At 37.3% G+C, this 21,641-nt stretch overlaps 1 long non-coding RNA gene across 1 annotated transcript in view; it reads right to left on the reverse strand.

The window, feature by feature from the left end:
• Positions 1 to 14,230: 14,230 nt before the first annotated feature.
• LOC130609248 (uncharacterized) overlaps positions 14,231 to 21,641 on the reverse strand; it is a 44,561-nt gene continuing 37,150 nt past the window's right edge. Inside the window, exon 4 of the long non-coding RNA XR_008974741.1 lies at positions 14,231 to 14,493. This is a non-coding gene — a long non-coding RNA (uncharacterized LOC130609248). The remainder of the gene's footprint in view (positions 14,494 to 21,641) is intronic.

Here is a 21,641-nt window from a genome sequence, read left to right on the forward strand (position 1 = left end):
TAATGGTGTAACACAGCCACTGGAAAAAGATGTGATGATGATTTCCGAACCAGGCAGGTCACTAGATTACATACAGATTTCCAGAGAATAAGTGTGATCTCATTCCCCAAGAGGTACAGTTAAAGACCTAACGAATTATTAGAACAACTGTGGAAATCTGAGTTTACTATGGCATTTGCACTAGATGGTTCTGGTACATTCAATAATGATATCTAGTAATGCAGCTATCGCCAAAGAAAATCTTTTACATGCTATGAATGCTCTGAATTCAGTACAAACTATTACTTACACAGGGAATATAACATCACTGATCAGTTGAAATGCTCATCAACCCACAAAGAACATGCAGCTCAAAATACAAAATATCATGATTTCCAAAGAACGATAGGGAGATCACAAATATTCCCTAAGTAACAGCAGCAATACTGCAATAAAAAACAAATCAAAACAGGGATGATTGCAATCCCAGACAAGAATGCAGCTAGGATTTTGATGAATTAAGTCTAGACTATGACTGGATAAAGCTTCTGAGAGATAATGTGTAAGCCTGATTGCTGTAATCAGTAGCAGACAGAAAACTGAAACTATGAATGTGAATATTACATTTGGGCAGTTGTTACAGGCTCTGGTTCCCTTGTTTAGAAATGATAGAGCTACTTATAAAAATTATCAAAAGCAGACTAGGAAGGCAGAGGAAGAAAGAAGAGATTGGTAGAGATCTCACAGACTTCACCTGGCCAGGAAAGCACCATGTCCACAACTAGTGATCAGAGAACTTAACAGAGCTATTCAATTATTATGGTTGTTACCAGCAGGGAAAGCCCATGCAGACAGAGAACCACCAAGAGTTTCTTACACTATATTCTAACAATACATCTGACTATGGTGAGAGAAGTCATGAAGAAGTTACACTCCTGACTACAGACAGAATACAAGGTGAGTGGAGGAGAAAAAAGCTCCAAGGTACATTCTACTGGTATCCATTTTAAATCAGTGAGGCATTTTGTCACATTGCTTGGCTAAATCAAATTATTATTAATGACAGGCTATTGAGGTGGGTGCCTCAGCCTATACAAACTTTCTTTTTTAATAGATTGTTATTAAGAGATAATGCTTTTCCAAACTTTACAAAAACCTCCTTGTTTGGAGGTTGAACCCTCCTTCTTTTCCTCCTTTTGCCAAGGTTGGAGCATGATGAATTTAAAACACTGCAGTAGGGGCAATGGCACACTGCTGCTCTCTAGAGAACAAAACTTAGGTCATAGCAAGTATAAATAACCCTACATAGTCTCTTTAAGAAAACAACTCTCCTGTTTTGTGGCAATAAATAAGTGTACTAACAGGTTAAAAGATGAAATACAGCAAGTGTCAAAATGGTAACATTCAGTATTGAACAAAGCCAAAAAATCACCACAGTGTTACCATTAAAACACACCCAGTTTGACTCTAGTGGGACTTACCTGTTTCTTTAGGTTTTATGGCATTCAAGAAGCAGTTATGCTAAATTCAGTTGTAAAGGTGTAATTCATTAGGCTTCTTAATGGGAGATTGAATGTGTTTAGCTCTTTCGAATAGCAAGGCACACAGTCCACAAATGGCAGTATGATTTGGGATTCTTTTGGATAGAAAGGCAACGCCTAGACCCAGTGCGCTCAACTGTCCCAAAATAGGCAAGATCACTTTGAACATAAAGGATTATAACAGGATGCACACTGTGAAAAATGTATTCTCTAGTGTAACTACACTAAGGCAAGAGTTACATCAGGGATTAATTTGGCATTTACTCTTCAGCTGTTTTTTCTGTGCTTGCAGCTATTACTGTTCTTCTGGCATAAACCCAGATTAGCCATTAGTGTGTGGATTGCCACTACTCTGCCAAGCTTTTAGAACATAAACAAAAAATAAAAGCCACTTTGCTAAGATGACAATAAACATTTAAAGCCCAATAATATCTTCTTGTAACTCTGGAAACAGTAGAAATATGGAGCCAGCTTTCATGTACAAACATGGTAAATGGGCTAAAATCATTAAGCCATTAGAGACTTTACATAATTAAAATTGTCATTTTATATTTGCTGCAATAAAAGTAGCTATTTTACTTAGAGTAATTGCCATCAGTGATTAGTGTAATTGTATATGATTATTAAAATGTTTATTTCTGTGAAGAGAAGATTAATTGAGAAATGGCACAAGAAATCCAAGGATAAAGAACAGGGCTTCAGCAATATTTTACATCATGAGACACCAAAAGGGAGCCTTATCCTATTTTTAATTTGATTCCTTGAGAAGTATCTTAATCTAAACTGTGGGTGCCTTGCTTATCTTTGATTTAATTAGCCTGAAGAAGTATTAAGATTTTCCATTTTATCTTACGTTTTGTGGTGGAACAACCCAAATCTTATTGCTATCTTCACATGGATCAGGCAACTCTATTTAATACAGAGTATTACAACTAAAATAATAAATAAAAAAAAAACAAACCCACACCTCAAAACCAGTTAATTTTCTAATCATAGAGTCATAGAATAGTTAGGGTTGGAAAGGACCTTAAAATCATCTGGTTCCAAACCCCCTGCCATGGGCAGGGATACCCTACATGAAACTATGCTGCCCAAGGCTCTTGTCCCACCTGGCCTTGAACACAGCCAGGGATGGAGCATTCACAACTTCTTTGGGCAACCCATTCCAGTGCCTCACCACCCTCACAGTAAAGAACTTCTTCCAGTGTTTCAAAAGCCAGAATCTTAGGCAGGTGTGAAGGAGGAAAGGAATAATTATTTTCAGTATGCGTGAATACTTACTTTCCTTAAATAAAGCCACTTACAGCAGAAAATGACTAAGATAATTTGTGGCTCACTGGTGGTCATAGTAGGTTGGATGTGAATACTATATTAATATTGCGGGAATGGGGGGGGGGAGGAGAAATCCCCGTGATTTCAGGCAAGACAGACAGCTTATTTGCTAATGACATGATAGGTTTAACCTCCCTTTCTCCCACACCCAAACCCAAGGCCATTTCAATGTTACCAGTATTTCAACCTGCGTAATAACTTCAGCAGCAGCGATGTTTCATATTTTAGGGGCCCATTACCAGAACTACCTTTCTCAAATTCTGTTTTACTGGACTGAAAAAACAGAGCTCTTCCAGTTTCCAACTGTCCCGTGTCTATGGAAATAATTGCCTCCATTTCAGTTTGTATTTTCCTGTCCCAAAGACACCCCACAGTGGTGGTAGCTCAGAAGTACTCTATGAATGTCCCCTCCACCCAAGTTATTCCATCTCTGCTTTCTCTAAAAGTAGCAGTCCGAACTTTGTAACAGAAAGTTATGGTTTTAATGCTTAAAAAAAAAAAATGATGTAAGAGTTTGTACTGCTGAACCTCAATTCATTTTTATTATTTCAAGGTCATTAACTTCCTTTTATAAAAAGCATCTCAGCTTTCATTCCCTCTCTCCCTTGTTCTCTCCTGTCTTTGAGCCCACACTCAACCTAATCATCCTTACAGATTCTGAAGCATGTTATTTATTTTGCCATTTTTACTCTTTATCTTATCCCATCCTACAACCTAGAAGGCTTTTCTTTCTTTAGTCTTTTTTCTATGTATATTGCTGAAAAACCTTTTCCTATTTGCTTTGACTTCTTTCACAAGTTCTAAGACAGCTTGACTTTTATAAAATCTTATCTGTACACAGCCTAAGCCCTAGCATTTTGCCTCCTGTGCTGTTCAGTGCTTCTTTCAACCTCCAAAGGCTTTTTCCTCTTGGAGCTTATTTTTTGTCATGCTGGATTTGCAATTCTTCTGTATCTGTGTTTTTTCCTTCTTAGTATTCTGGTTTCTGATGTCTCTTGTATCTCTGATGAAGAGAAGTGTGAAACCCCTGCATATTGAAGTCTCTGAGCTTATCAGTGCAGGTGATTTCTCTTACCACATCTTTTTGTGTTATCCTGAGTTTCCCCTTTTGAAGTAACAACTACAGCAACAAGAGACTCTTTCTTCTATTCTTATGGCCACTATATTCAGTTTTTCTATGAAACAACACAGAATTGTAGAATCAGCTAGGTTGCAAAGGACCCTTAAGATCATCAAGTTCAACCATTACACCAGAACTGCCAAGACCACCGCTAAACCATGCCACTAAGGGCCTCATCTACACAGTTTACACTTATTTTTCCAATTCACCTCAACTTAATTTCACTAGTTAGTAGTGAAAGGAGGTTGAAGGGTGAAGGAACAGCAGGAATGGGAAACACAAATTATGAGTGCTGCAGACTACAGACATAACTATTTACCAGTGTAGGTCATCATCTGGCAAAGCTTTTGTCCTACTCTGTTAAGGATACGTAAACAGGTAAAATTAAAAAATCAGGGAGAAAAAGTTCCCGCAACAATACTACTTTGTGTACTGTACCCAAGTTAGCTTTACATAAATAGCTTTTCCAACACCACCAGTTACAGAACTGCAGAAACAAACACAAGGTGGGTTAGACAATCCACCTCAAAAACTCTGTGGTATATTGGCTCCACAAACAGTTGCACCTAGCCCTAGGATGATAAAATAATGCCATTACAGCATGGCTATTGCCCAAGCATCTCACAGGAGTGGGCTGCTGACCTTTGAGGAAACAATTTAGTGCAACACAGTACTGTTGAGATGTCTGGATGGTTTGAGAACCAGAAATACACCTAAGTCATAGTATCAATATGATTTACAGCTTAATAACTTTCTGTTTCCAGAAATAAAGCAAAGTTGTTATTTAATGGCTGAAATATTGCCATTTTCTCCAAATGCCAGTAATAATTTAAATTCATGACTTCTGTATTATTCATATGGTCCAACTTAATACAAACAGTATTTCTGGTGCTCAGTGTTTATGAAGAGTGTCTCTTTAGGGTATACCTTACTTTATGACAAACAGTTGCTAGAAATAACTACCTGGTGTTCTGTTGCAGTGAACTGGGGATTAAAAATAGGGCTCAGTTTTCTAACCTGAACAGGGAAAAACATAAGGAACTTTTCTTGACAAGATGCTAGGGCAAGGTTGCTTTTTTTTTTTCCTACTTCTCCTTCCTCTCTCCTATTTTCTCTCTTCATAAAAAAAAAAAAAAGAGTTGCTACTAACCATGATTTATGGACTCTAAAAACCCTCTGCATATTTTATTTTTTTATGTGCTACACCATACATCAGTCCTCACAAGCTTCAAAGATAAAAAAACAACTATTTCAGCTACAGTAAAGGAGATCAGAGGCAGAGGGACAACTAGGCCAAGACACCCTTTTCCTCTTCTGAGAACACATCTGTAAATGCAGTGCTACGGACCAGGTACTGCTGATGACAGCAGTCAGGATAAGCCAGAAGGTGACCTCCAAATCTAGTAACTTTGAATGAGGCTTGCATAAGAAACCCAATGAAAATACCTATTTATTATTTATAAAACTAGTCACCACTTGAAAACTAAAGAAATCACAAAATCAACCTGAAAAGATTGTGATTCTTTCACTTCTCTGATGCTTTTCACTTGAACAAAGTACTTTGGGATCATTTTCATTCCTGTATTTTCCCCTGGAATACTAAGGAATAGTTATTACATTCTCAGTTACCTGGCAGAAGTCACTAACGGGAATAAGTACTTTTTAAAAACAGTGCAGGACAGTCAATAGGGCAGTGAGCAGCAATTCAAGCTACTTTGCTCTGCCTTCTTGAAACATCTCAATGTCATCTTGGAAGGCACAGTACAGACTCAGGAGATCTCACTTTGTCCTGCTACCAGCACCTAGTGCCATGCAACACTCACTTTGTGAATTAACTAATAAAAGTTGTTTATGAGGATGCTGCATGCAACGCTTCAATTTTACGTGAAGTAGTTCAGCGATAATATAATTAGAAAATGGGTTCTTCATTCTTCAATTAATAATTTCAGCAGACAAATTATTTTATCTTAAAATTTTCTCTAATCTTAACTACATTTATTATCAATACTGAAAGTCTGGAATCATTCTTCTATTACAGTAAGTACAATACATGTATTTCAGTTCTGCAGATAATAGCTACTAGACACATGCTCTGTTAGCAATGCATCTCATTCTAACTTCATGGGATAGACTCTGGTGGTGTTAACTGCTTAAGTCTTGTAGTCCTGTCCTGGGTTCAGCAGTAGCAGTCATTTTTTCTCCTTTTTAGTAACTGGTGCAGCGCTGTGTTTTTGGCCTTTGGCCTGGGAACAGCACTGGTAACACCGATGTTTATAATTACTGCTCAAATGTTTAGTCTGACCAAGTACTTTCTGAGTCTCATGCTCTGCCAGGGAGCAGGGGAAGCCGGGAGGAAGCAGAGACAGGACACCTGACCCAAACTAGCCAAAGAGGTATTCCATACCACAGCACGTCATGCCCAGTATATAAACTGGGGGCAGTTACCCAGAAGGGCTAGGTCACTGCTCAGTCCGGCTGGGTATCGACGGCTTGTATTGTATTCTCTTCCTTTGTTATTTCCCTTATCATTATTATTATTGGTGGCAGTAGCAGTGATTTGTGTTATACCTTAGTTACTGGACTGTTCTTATCTCAACCCGTGGGAGTTACATTCTTTCGATTCTCCTCCGTCCCTCCAGGAGCAGGGGGAGGGGGGAGAAAGTCGGGGAGTGAGGGAGCGGGCCGAGTGGGTTACTGACTGCACTTAAACCATGACAAGCCCACATAACACAACTTATATTTAGAAAAGAGAACCACAGGCTAATTTCAAAATGTTTCTTTACATTATTTATACTATCAGCCATCATATGAAGCAATTGTTGTTATTCTCCCACTATGAAAATCTATAAATTCGTTTCTCCCTGATTTGGTTACCACCTATAAGCATAACTCATGTTAAAGGTTGTTGTTCTGTTTTCTGTTGATCAGATTTTCAGAGCTACAAACAATAGCTTGATTTAGTATTACCTGTAATAGTAAGCACCAATTACTATACAAATAGTGTGGCCAAAGAGGGACTCGATATGAACACATTTATGTCATCCATATTAATGTAGTAGGTCATGCTTTCCTGGTATGTGATGGTATTGCACAACTGTGTAACCATAACTGTCAACTACAGGTAACGTTAATCTTCGTGAGCACATCCATTGTGAGCAAAGTGTTGGACCGGTTTGTGTAACAGGCTGGTGGCGTATACCTCAAACATGTTAGAGACAACTGTATACGTTTTAACTTCAGAAGACCAGTTCACTACAGATACAGCAATGAGAAGCATCAGTATGTGTTTTTAACTGTAACACTCGTAATTTTTGATTTATTTATAATTTGACTGAAGTATAGGATCAGTGTTAGTGAGGGACCCTGTACAATGAAGCTGATTATAACACAAAAGTTAAAACAGAATAAAGCAAAATCCAAAACTGCCTATTACAAACAACCTTACCATAACAGGATCACAGACCACTGCATATTGCTTTCCAGTCTTTATTTCTTATTAAGTTAATTCTACTTCTACATATTATTTAAAGAGAAGCTTACTGAAAACACAAATGGGGAAACAGTTTCTCAATTTGCCTAGGACCAAAACCAGAGTAGTAGTTCATTAACCTGCTTTGAATTGTGCAGACAAAACAGTCTTGAACAATTTACTTTAGGGACAATCCAAAATTAATTTTAGATAGTGTATACATGTATTAGGGAAAACCTCAAATCCACAGACAACCTACAAATTGACAGTGCTTCACGAAAATCCATTAATGTATGTTTGGACCAAGAATCAATAAAGATAATCTGAGCATTACCTATATTACATAGAATTTCATAATTATATTTATACTTCAATACTACCAGGTACTGCAAGCTTCTCCCCATCCACTCCCAAATTAGGTATCTAGGCAGTTCATCAAGAAGGATGGAACTTAAACAAGCAAACCAACCAAACAAACAAAAAACCCTACACACCAAACAAACAACAAATGACCCCCATAAAACCACACCGCACACTCACAACCCCAACCCACACCCAATGTTTGGGTTTTTTTCCTGGCATTAAGGACAGATTATATTTTCATTCACTGCAGCACCACGAGGAGGATCCAAATTCCTTTCCTGTAGTAAGCTTAAAAAACGACAAAGATAAGGAAGTTAAATAAGGTCAGAATTATTATTATCATGTATTTAATAAGAACACTAGAAATCAAGGCAACTTCCATCCTTATATATAGACATGTTTACATAAAAACAGGTATGCAGATAATTCTATGTGATAATATGAACAAAACAGTGATACAAAAGGTGAGCTATATGATGATACTGTATCTGTGTTAATAAGGAAGTCTTGTACCCATAGCTATGAAAATAAATAAAGAATATGCATTTAGTTACAGTGACAAAGTGTGATCTGATACTTTTCATGGTATAAAAAGTTTGACCTTATTCTTAACATCTTTGGATAAGTCATCATTCTCTTCTGTCTCTTTCAGGATATTGTTACACTATACATGAAAATTTTTCTCAGCTCTCTGCTCTTCTGACCAAGAAGCCTTTCTTCCCACCCCAAAAAATTATGAATTAAAAAGTCCTTATCACTCAGTTGAGCTATTTCTACAGTAAAATACTTAACAGCTTTTATCAGAACCATGTTTCAACTTAATCAAAAAGAGAAATTAGCAGACTGAAGTTGAAGTGGGTCTGATGCGTGAACAAAGAAAGACCCTATTAGGAATGAAATAGGAAAATATTTCTGGTTGCCATGTAGTTCTTATCAGCGTTTCTTTAACCATATTTTCATTGCATTGAAAAAAAAAAAAAAGTTCATAATTCCTAAGGAATCTACAGCACAAACTTGTGCATCTATGTCAGAAGTTTTTTTATCATGAACCACTACAGCCTCTTGCCTAGGAGCTATCTGTAGTTACACAATAGGGAAATATAAAAATGCCTTCCTCAAACTTTGTTGTGAATTACAGCATCTATCCATTGAATAATGGTATTAATTATTGAAGAACAGCAGGGCAAGATCTACTTATTTACTGAGGATCTTAGAAACTTAGGGGAGAAAGAAGTCAGCCAAATCTAGATGTAGCATAAACTCAGAGTATTTGTTTACCATGTTCCCTATACATGCTCTAGCTGAATATTCAATTGAGATTATAACTTTGGTTAAATCAATGGAAACAGATTACAGTATGGACAATTTTCTCCCAAATCACAAATAACAGAATTTAGCTCCTCTTAAATTGACTATAAACAGAAAAAGCTGTAACCAAAATAAACCACTGTCTAAACTCAAGTAAGCATCCCCCCAGGAGCCTGTTTGTCTGATGTTTAACAACATCAATTTAGTTAGATGGTATCAGGGGCACATGCCCCTGGGGCAAAAGCACTAAATGTTGCCTTATGCTGTTGAATCATTTCACACGCTCCTGTTATTCACAATAAAGCACATTAGGAAACATCTTGTTTAATTTAGTTTATTGCAATGATGAATATTGCTCAATTGCTTTTCTTGTTTGACAGTGGAAAATTAACGATCTATACATCACTAATTGTTTACCATGGTGTCATGTACTTCATACCTTTTTTCTTTGAAACATGGGAATGCAACACATAACAGAAACAGTTTTTTCCAAAATATTTGGATATCTGAGATATAATTAGTCTATACTTCAACTACTTACTGTTGAAAACTATTTTCCACCCTTGCCTCTATAACACTGTGTTCGTAAAGTGTTGTTTACAGTTGAGAAATATCAATTTTATATGAAATACAGGTTTTGGACTAGCTGATGTGGTAAAATTACATAAGTTAGAAAGACTGCCTCATCAAGAATATCTTTAAACCACAGTGAAGTATTTTGAAGATACAATATCCAGTTTTCTAAAACTGATGCTTACATTTGACACAACTGTGTATCTAGACACTCAAACTGGCAGGGGGCAACTACATTTTAGTGTAAAGTGAAACTGAGTGTTAGTACCCCACCATGAAGAGCTGGCTTCTGCTGCTCAAAGGCTCCCACTGCTAAGGTTGCTCAGTTCTTTTAGAATAAAACTAGCTGGTATGCTCCATAATGCAACATTGATTACTAAACTTACGCTGAGCTAATCTGTATTTAGAAAAAATTTAATCCTACACTAAAAATTGAAAGTCCTTAACAGGGCTCAAGGGAGGAAGATCTCACAGACTTCAAAGCAAAACTATTTGCTGTTCAAATGTCCAGTCTATGAACAAACATAGTCCACTGGAAATAAAGAAATCTTTTGGAGTACTTTAAAGACCTCCAGCATGGAGGAGCAAGCATACCCATTAGACTGCAAAACTGGTATTTAGCCTGGTAATAGGCAGGCTCCCACATGGGACCAGCAAAGAACTTCAAAGGTACTAAGTCGATGGAGCAGGATTCACCAGCTCCTCTCTCTGACTCAACCATTAGAAAAACTGAAGAAGGTTGAACTTATCAAATACTCCTGTGCCTTTCAGTCTCAAATTCACAAGAGTTTTTAACATAAATTAGAAACTTCGGGTTGTTCACAGCATAATATGGCTCTGAACATTAGTAATAAGATGAACTGATTGGGAGTTAGGGGTTTTGAACAGAAATTTGTTACCAGGTGTGGTTTTTTTTTTTCTTTGTAAAGATGTAAATGTCAAATAAAAATCCCATTATATCTAAATAATGAAGGGAAAAAAGGCACAAATTCTGTACTGTGATAAACTGATATAATTACATAGTTGAATAAAACTGCAATCAGGAGGAACTGGATAAAAATAGGGTCCATATTCCCTCTGCCATACTCTAAGCAAATTAAATCAGTGTTTAACTTCTACTGGGTCTTGTTACATTCCAGCGGACTTCAAAACAGTCACGGTATAGATCTGAGAAACTATCTGTGGTGGGCCAGCAGGGAAACAAATGTCAAACTCAAATGGCAAACAAAACTTTCAACAAAGACTTCATTTCCCTGAACAACACACTTTTAGTCAGCTTTCTTGTTTTAACCAGAAGTTCATTCATCTCAGTGATGATCAATGCTGAAAATAACATTAGAAAATGTGAAATGTTTACCTTTCATATACTCAATATATTACCTTGAATTTCAAAAATACAGCAAAAAATATAGTCTAAAATTGCACAAGAAGTTTAATTCTAATCAACTAAGTTTTGGAGCTTTTAGAGTGCGGAATATTTCAGCTCACACATTTTAAACATAATGGTAGGAAATGGTATCAGTGAGGACAGAAGACAGCTATTAAACAGGAATTAGCAACTTACAGTAATACAATTAAAATTGTTTTTCCTCTGCACATCAGGGTCTTGGCCATAAGCCTGAATTCTAAGAATAATCAAGCATGCTGCTGGCTTTTTTACAAATATACATGCACAACATTTATGAAATAATTTTTAACATTTACTGACCTGCTTGCATAAAGCAAAGATGTCAAATAACTATGTCTTTATATGAAGAAGACAACTTAGCATGGTGCTTGGGTACTACATCAAAATCAAAAGTCTTGTAGCACTACCATCTTTGCAGCAAGAGCAAGAGCATTTCTTATAGAGAAATAACACCTTTTCCTTAAAAGTAGTAGAAATTTTTATTTGCCTTATGAATGACAGGCAGTTGAACTTAGCTGTAAAAAAAGACGTGCAAAAGAAACCTAAGCAACCTCAAATTAAACTATTAGTAACACAAGAGTTTAAACTTTTAAACTAAACTTCAGAGTGTCCCATAAACTTTAACCAATTTCCAATGAGAAACGTGAAGGGTATATTTTTAGCAACATCAGTTTATATGAATAAAATACTACCTTGAAGAAATTACTACTCATGTATTATATTTTAAGGCTGGAAAGCACCTAAAGATCATCCAGTTCAACCCCCCTACTATGGGCAGGGATGCCTCATACTAGACCATGTTGCCCAAGGCTCTATCCAACCTGGCCTTGAACACTGCCAAGGATGGAGTATATACCACTTTCTTGGGCAACGTGTTACAGAGCCTCGGCACCCTCACAGTAAAGAGCTTCTTCCTTACACCTAACCTGAACTTCCCCTGTTTAAGTTTTAACCCATTTCTTCTTGTCTTGTCTCTACACTCCCTGATGAAGAGTCCCTCTCTGGCATTCTTGCAGGTCCCCTTCACATATTGGAAAACTGCTATTAGGTCTCCAGGCAGCCTTCTCTTCTCCAGGCTGAGCAGCCCCAACTAAGCTTGTATTCATACAGGTGCTCCAGCCCACTTATCATCCACATGGCCCTCCTCTGGACTTGCTCCAAAAGTTCCATGTCCTTCTATATAGAATTTGGCATTCCCATTACTATAACTCCTCATTGTTCATGCAGTTTTTTTTTTAAGTTGCAGCCTATTGCTAATTGCTACTGCTAATGTATGAAAGCATCCCCTCAGTTTACAGATGGAGATCCCACTCATCATAGGAATTTCCAAATTTCAGGCTGTACATTGCTAAAGCAACCTTCATTTTACAGGCCTAAAATTTCCTTGTGAAGTTCAAAATAAGAATGTCAAGAACTTATTTTGCTGTTTGTTACTGCTGCTCAGTGACCAAGTAAATGTTTTATTCTGTAACTATACATGCATTAGTGATATCACTCAGCAGTGATGCTAACAGGAATTAGGAAGCCACTGGGCAGTTCCAGAGTATCGCTTTTCTTTTTTTTTTTTTTTTCCTTCGATCTGACCTTCCCCAGCAAAAAGCTTTCCTATTTGCATGGAGAAATGTTTTCAGGATATGCAGGCCACACAGTAATGTCATTTCAATTGTATGGATTTACTGGCCTCATATGCTATTTCTTTTGACTGTCACAGGCAAAAATCAAAATGTGTAAACTTAATGTAACTTTTTTATGAATACTTAAAACATAATTGCATCTTCTTTATGGGTCTTCTGCTAGCTTAGTGTCATTAAAATTCATTTTTATGAATGTGCAGTGCAAAGAAAAAGCTGCTAACATGTCACAATAAACCAACTGCCTGAAACCCTGCAGAAAAAAAAAAGAGGTAACATTTGCCTTGTACCTTCTAGTTTATGAGAGAAGATATCTAGAAGCAGCTGTAAAATGGTCATAAAATAAAATTGGAATTTATATCAAAATCACTCTTAATACCTTCGGGCTTTTCTATCTCTGCATAGTTTACTCTGAGAGATTTAGTGGTAGAATTTTATGTTGGTGGGCTGAAAGTTATAGTGGAGTTGTCAGTAATACTACCTCTTTTTAGTGTGTCTGCCTATATATCAGTCTATTTATTTTTAAATAGCAAGATAGTAACCCTCAGAAGGTGCAATATGAAAATGCTATTGACAACAGCTGAACAGTCATAGAGCTGTTAACCATCGTTAATGAAAATGCTGTTGAATGCAAGCGTTTTTAGGGGTTTGGGTTTATTTTGTTTTTTGTTGTGTGGTAGAATACTTGTACACCACCCTTCCTAACCACGTTCCCCACAGACACTGTTCTGACTTCTACTTACAACTTCTGTTGAGAGATTTCTTTAAAAAATAAACCAAACCAAGCAGTAAAAAAAGCAGCATGAGAAAATGCAATATTCGCATACATGCTGAATGAATTATGAAAGCAGTTTTCACTAAGGCATTTGAAAAAAATGTTGACCTTAAGTCCTCTTCTGACATAAAGGTGTGTATGTGTACATGTATGTAATAAGTGCAAGAAGCATGTTTATCAAAATTGCAGGAGTTTCATTAAAAAAAAAAACAACAAAGCAAAAACCAAAAAAACCCCACACACAGAGAAAAAAAACAAACAAAAAAACCCCACAGAAAATGTATTGTAAATGCTAGCATCTCACTCCGGGTCCTGTCTCATGAGTAATAACATGACCTAGTAATTTCCACGCAGGGAAGAAAAGCAAAACTAAACGAAACCAAACCAAACCACCATTCACATAAAATGTAAGGTTTGTTTGTCATCAAAACCATGAGATTTTTACTTCCACACTCAAATATGATGCTTCCCAGTGCTTGGTGAAGTTTTACAACAAACATTTGCACAGCTTTACAACTTGTCAGCTGAGTCTCAAGTCTAACCTCAATACTTTTTAAGCTCAGCTTTTATCTTTTCTCCACAAGCTTGTAAAAATGTATCATTACAGAACTCAAACAATGAAGATTCCTGTTCCCAAATGGCCTAGAATTCCAAGGAAAAAATCTGTACTGGTAACTTTTAGGTAAGGGGATTCCCAGGAATAAGAGAAATATGAACTTATACAACCAAAGTACAGTCTGAAATTATTTCTTATTTGGAAAACAAAAAGTGCAGATGTTGAATGTATTTCCATTTCTTTGATTACTACTTTGTACAGTGCTGTATAAAACAGATTAGTAGAGAAAACTGAAATGAAGTAAACAACAAAAGAAAATAAAGAACAATTACCCACAGTTGTTTACAGTATGTTTACACAGGGAACTGTCAGGCATCTTCTTTTGATTAGAGCAGAAGAATCTTATTTCAATTTCATGAAAATTAGAAAGACAGAATTCTGCAAGGCATAAAAACAGATGATGAGTTACAAAATCTCAACAAGTTACCTGATCTGGAGCAGTCCTACTGCTACTTGCTTCCCTGAGAACACAGGCCACTCCAGCATGAACTAGAACATCTTAGCCTAAACCACTGATGACCATCACCTGATAGTAGTGGTTAACAATGACAGACATACACCACTGCTAGGTTGAGCTCACATCCATAATGCTACAAATCTGAGGACTGCCTGCTGCTGACTAATGAAATATAAACTCTGCAGTTTTCTGGATGTAACTGCTTCCAAGAACAATGCCAAAACTTGATCGTAATACTTGCTCCTTATTTCCAGCCTCCCCTTTACATCTGTATCTATGGACTCTGTTTTAAGATACACTGCAATGGATCTTTTATAAACAGGTCATGATAGGTCATGACATATTTGTTGCACACAAAAAAAGTCATGAAAATTTTAAGCTTTTATAAAGAACTACTGATATCCTTTCTTTCTGGGGAAGAAAGAAAGATGTGGAAGAGGGCACCACAACAGCAGCTGGAAGCAGGGATGCTAACATCTGGTGCTGTAAGATCTCTTAGCACAGAGAATAACTAGAGCTTGAGGTAGCCAACTTTATGCATAGTACTTGGAAAAGAAGCTTAAATTATCTTGTGTCACACATAGCAATATAAAATTTCATAGTCTTTTAGATTTGGTAGACCTGCAGCACTATCGACCGCAACAGGCCTTGCTACTGTAGAGAAGATTTAGGAAGCCCAAAGATACAGTAATTAGGCTGATATGAGACTATATCAGGGAAAGCCATAATCAAACTTTTTATTACACTGGGCTTTGCTTTGGGGTCCTTAAACACTGTCTGAACTGATGACAGAGCTACAGGCAGTTTAAGATATAAAGCAAGAACAAAACCTGCAGAGCTTTCTTTTCAAGAGATTAATTTCTACTGGGAGTAGAAATGCTGAGTTTGAGTTATCCTAATCCTCTTGAGCCACTACATGCCTTTAATGAAGTGTGGACAAAGCCAAGCAGTGCTTAAGAAACAACAGAAGAGACTCTGTAAAACAGTTCCAAGCCCACAGAGGATGACACATTTCTTGTTAGAGTAAACAGGTTTAAAATGTCTAAAAAAATTAATCAAATCTAAATGGGATTTACATTTCCCATGACCAAAAAGTCTGATGGCTTTTGCTTACCTACAGGGTGACCAGGTCTAACTTTAACCAGAATTTGATGCAGCCTAATAACCTATTTGATTGTCTTGGTTGAGATCAAAGCCAGCTACATAATATATTCCTAGGGAAGTACATTTTGTACCAGTTGACTGTTACCACCCATGTATTATACCATCTGGAAGCAGGCTGGTAGCTTATAAAAAACCTCAATAAAAAGAAGAAAAGCTGCTAAGTGGTCTCAGTATGTGCACTAAACTATAAGAGGTTTCCTTAAAAACCTCTTGTTTGCTTTACTATAAGCTGAGACTATAGGAAAATATGTTGCAGGATGGGGCAAAAGTAGTAACTTACTGTAAGAAGTTTTTTGTTTTTTTCAGAGCAAGTAGATTCCATACAGTTAAAGCAGAATCATGCTGGAGAGAAGCAGGATGCCAACTGTTTTCAGGCTAAATCAGCAAAGAAAACTTAGGCATCATACTCCAATACCCAATAGCAAGGTTCCCTATTATCCACTGAAGTCCTAAGCTGAGTCTGCAGTGGCCAGTGTCTCAGAGACATGCAGAAAATCAGGGACCTTAAAAAGAGGATTCACATAAGTATGTGGGTCTGGCTATCTGATATTCAGTGAGGAGGCCCAACATCAACTTTTGGTAATTAACTAATTCCACATCCAAGTCCACACTAACAGAGAAATATGCATTTCCTCTGAAGAGTTACAGTTGTGACTCCTCTCCAGAGGTGGGAAGCTTTCCTCCCTCCTCCCACTCAACCAGAGGAGTGAGAAAAAGGAAGTCATGTTTAAGCTGAGTTGTACCTTGTTCTGCAAGAAATCAAGGGGACCACTCAAAGAAAACAATGCTACTAAATGTAAGAAGGCATGACAAAGACCAGCCATAAACCTAAAAATCTTCTTCAGATTTGTTGTTATAAAATAAGTTCATCTGCAAGTAATTTAAATTTAGTTATTTGAGAAAAGCACAGAAATGCTCTGCACAGCATTAGGTGTCTAAGGCCTATCACAAAAGCAATCAGATCACTCTGGAGACCAGCTGTGCATCAAGCAGATTGCTTTTATCTAAGTGATAAAAACCTTGTAGACTGTGAACAATACGGGGCATAAAACATAACATTTTTAATGAACAACATAAAAGATGAAAAGAAAGAGCACAAGAAATGGTAATTCAGTCAGAAGATGGGGAAAAGGAGCCTCCCTAACATGACATTTTATAGCAAGTGGGTTTTGCAGGAAGCAGATTTTAGAGGGGCAAACAGTATTTTTCTCCTCTAATTAATCCAGTTGAGGTACCTTGCAAATCAATCAGGAATGTTCCAGCATCAGATGACTGAACCTAAAGAACCAGCATTAATGTATTCTGGACCCATTTCAGAATGAAGATAAGTCACTGAAACTCCATTAATTTCAATGAAGATGCAATATTGGCCTTTTTACTGTAATCTTCTACATCAACATGAAAGAAAAAGCATAAACCATTAAGCATATAACTGCCTTTTTATTTTATTTCTTTTATGAGGCTCCAAGTAGGACATTAACAGCAGATTATATCTTTTGTGAGCCATCTAACAGGCCTTTAACAATGGAAGGGTGCCCAATAAATAAAATAATTATTATTACTACTACTTATAGTTGGCCAGCCAGCACCAACTGATAAAATTTTAACATTTGGAAAGTCAAGAACTACTTCAGCATTCTGTATATCAAACTGTCCTCTTCGAGTGCTAGAATTGTTTTCTTCAGCCCAACCCAAACACAACTAAAACTTTATTTCACCATGTAAATTTCTTTCTACTTCCTAGAGCAGAGCAACCATGTTTTTTTGCACCTGCACTTACACCACAGCAGGGGACTCCAGAATGGCATACATTCCTGTGAAATCTGACTCTTGGGCACAGAACATTAAGCCAGGACGTCCAGGTAGGTTGCTGTGTGATGTGTTTCCATTGGTTAGTTAGGTACAGGTGAAAAGCAACCAGCATCTACAGGAGAGCAAGTTTTCCAGCTTTTTAACCAGATGTTGATCATTGCCATTGACATCAACAAACACAAAAATCTGCTATAGTGCAGAGCTAAATAAAGGAGGACCTGCATGTGAGAAAAGATATAGACAGACACTGGAAAACATGAAGTAAAAGGAAAGGGAAGGATAAACTTTTGAGCCATACATGTTAATCATCTTGATGCTTAGCATGTCTGTGGCTGCCAAAGAGTAGGAAGGAGATACAAGAGTACCTCTAGTGTCCCAGAACACGTCCATCATTAATATATTTGGTTTCTATGACCCTAATGTTGCCTGCAGTAGTTGGGACTATATGCCCATCTATGGCTTCAGAAAACACCGAATCTAGAATGCTGCCCAGAATATTTTGGATGACAACAAGCCCAGAGACTAGTGGAGATACAGCTTCACAGACCTTCATGAGTTAGCGGTCATATCAGACCTACCAGCACTGAACTATTATGCCATAAAGTATTAAGAATCACACATGGATAGATTCCAGCATCTGATGCAGTACAAAAACATCTGTGCTGCTTCTCCACAGCTTTTCAGTTTTAAATACAGATTCCATGCCCCAAACCAAAATCTACCATTGACAACCTATTCTGGCTGATTTCAAGGTCTCAAAAACCCTGCAAATGTATGTCAAAAAACAGTCAAAGCACAGCGGTGTCAGTTTCCTGGTGGCAGGCTCCAAGTATTAGAGAGCAGCTGAAATACACTTCTTGTTCACACCACAAGATTGTAGACTCAGAGATAAACATAGCAATGCTTTCTTATGTAGTTATGGTCTTGTACTTCCTGTATCTGTCCAGTATTAAGTTTCCCATTGTTTTTTTCTTGTCCTGCAATCTTGATAGCCACAAGCTCCTACAATATGCTGGTGTAGGAGGATCGCTATGGACAGTAAAAGGCAGTAGGTTTCTCTCTTCTTTACGTACAACTTCTATTATAGATCTGAGAATGTGGTAAGCAAACCAAGGAAAAGCTATAAGGGACTAGGTGGTGACTGTTGCAAAGGCTTTTGACTAAGCGTGATGCCTGACAACGCCAGTGATGATCAGTATCAGAAAAAAGAAAAAAAAAAAAAAAGCAAGCCATTCTGAAGCCACTCTAAAAGCAGCCAGTGATGGGTGAAACAGAGACTCACTTTGGAAAGGTCTATCACAGAAGATGTGGCTAAAGAACAGAACAGCAGCATATAAATACAAATTAACAAAACCTAAATTATCTACAGTTCAGTAGTCTAGAAGTCTAGAAAAGAGGCCTTATTTGTGATGGGGGCAGACACCAACACACACAACAAACGACACCAACCAAAAGCCATCACAAAACCCAACCAACAAACCAAACCACACACACAAAAAACCACACCGCCACACTCACCCCATTAGGTAAAGCAGTAACAATCCGACTTCTGTGACAGAGAAGGAAACAATTCCCCCAACAAACTACATTGTACTACATAGATTCCCACTGTTCAAAGACAGCCTCATAAAATACCGTAGCTAAACACAGTAACCACATAATCAGATAACAGTATTGCTAATACAGCATATCTGACAATAATCCTTACAATAGCTATATATCAGCAGGCATAGCATAAAGCTTTCTGCATCAAAGCTTCAGTTTAGAGACAAAAACAACTAGTTTTCCTCATGGAAAGCCATATCAACACAGTAAATGCCTCCTTCACACTGCAGAGTCAAATTGGACTTTTTACTTATGCTGTTAAACTACAGAACTGTACCAACAATAGAGGCTATCAGACGCTGACATCTTACGTAGCAGAACAACATAATAAAGTCTATCCTTGGAAGCCTATATTGAAATTACTGAGGATTTGCAAACACCTAAGGGTACAAATATAATAAAAGTCTCAGCTTGATTTAGAGTTCCATAAGCTGCCATGACACAGAACATGCATGCAAACTCAAGATTTAATTTCTGAAAGAGGTCTGTGTGAAAACATAAAATTTATTTCCTGTGAACATTTATCCTACTAAAATTCACTCATTCACAGGTTCATGGAAGTCAAACACTGAAAACATATGACTAACTAAACCTAGAGTTCCCCTTAACGCTTAGGTGATATTCTTTTTTTTAGCACCAGTTGATGTGATCCCATCTTGTTTTTATTTCCCCATTTGAAAATCTATGGTTTGTACCAGAAATTTACCATCATAAAATCAGAAATCTGAAAGGTACCCCAGAGGATAATCTAATACACTGCTTGGACTAGCAATGGATCAATTGATCTCATGCAATTCTTGATTGGCATTTGTTTAACTTGTTCTTATGATCTTGTGACAGCAATGTTGTGCCAGCTTTGAGAGAAAACAATGATTGCAAACTGCAGCCATGACCAAATGGTAGCTGTGAAGCTACTACCAAGGATGGGCAAGTTCTTCAAAGCAGTAGGGTAAAGCTTTGCCCAATTCATTGCAGCAAGGTCACAAGACTGCGACTAAATTCTTTAGTTAAAAAAAGAGTCCAGATCCATCATCACTGCAGGTATGACTGATGAGTTCAAGGATGCAGCAGGGCAAATCAACTACTATACTGTTATCTTGCACATCTTGGGAAGACATTAAAGTCCACAACACAATATGAGGCATCTTTGAAGCTGGCCTGAATATAAGCAGCCTAATTCTAATTAGTAGTTCTGATGCTCTTAAAAAAACCCAACAAACAAAAAACCCCTCACAATTGAGGGAACATGGTACTGATATCCGATTGCTGTTCAGTTTGTCTGAGGAAAGACACTTTATGCAACTTCATTATTGAAACGTTTTTCCAAGAGTTAAATTTTATACAGCGGTGATATTTAGTCAAGACTTGGACATTGAATTGAGCCTGCCACATTTGCAATCACTGCTGAACAAAAGATAACTCGAATGTAAGGAGATCTGGTATATCACTGGAATTGTTACAAGTAAAACAAGGACAAGGGGTAATGGGTACAAACTGGAACACAAGAGGTTCCACTTAAACTTGAGAAGAAACTTCTTCTCAGTGAGGGTGACGGAACACTGGAACAGGCTGCCCAGGGAGGTTGTGGAGTCTCCTTCCCTGGAGACATTCAAAACCCGCCTGGACGCATTCCTGTGTAACGTTATCTAGGTGTTCCTGCTCCGGCAGGGGGATTGGACTAGATGATCTTTCGAGGTCCCTTCCAATCTCTAGCATACTGTGATACTGTGAAAACTGTCTCCCTATTTTGCTGCTACTCATCATGGCATCAACACTGCAGTATGGATAACCTATGCAGAAGGAGCTTAATATGTCCAACAGTATAAAATATTTGTAAGAAAGCATGAGAAGTTCACATCTTGCAGAGATCTGCAACTAAACAAAGCAGTAACTTCACAACAATAAGTCAGTCATGGCCTGTTTACATTGCAGGTTCAGACTTTGCCAGTTGCCATATTTACAAAATCAGTTCTTCAAACCTGACTCAGGTACTGGATAAGCAGCTACAGAAAACAGGAGGCACGAACAATTCTGAACAGTGCAGAGTAATTGATAGTTAAATACACACTGCTAACAAATTAGCATGAATACTTAAAGTGAAGACCGCTTTACAAGGTTTCAGACAATCTATAAGCTCCTTTTCGTACCAGCATTTTTTACCAGCTTTGCTCTTTCTAGTCACTAGTCAGTAGAAATTAGCTTTCCAAAAGAAAAAAATCATTCTCAAATACTAGACTGATACTTTACAGGAGAATGATCCATTTTATCTGATAATTTGGCTTTTTCCTACTCATTAAATAAATTGTCCCTTTCAGACTTTATTGATAATAATCTCTCTCTCTTTTATAGTTTTTAATTGTGAATAATTTACAAGTAAGTGATTATGTTTATTTGACAGCCAAAATTCAAGATGCATTTTACTGGTTATTTGTTAGAAAAAGTTATCAGGCCACTGCTTTTACTCTGTTTACTGGCTGCCATTACACAG

The sequence above is a fragment of the Pezoporus wallicus genome, unplaced genomic scaffold, assembly GCF_028554395.1.
Source record: "Pezoporus wallicus isolate ANWC-B61680 ecotype Strahan unplaced genomic scaffold, APGP_CSIRO_Pwel_v1 contig_2908, whole genome shotgun sequence".
Lineage (NCBI taxonomy): Eukaryota > Metazoa > Chordata > Aves > Psittaciformes > Psittacidae > Pezoporus > Pezoporus wallicus.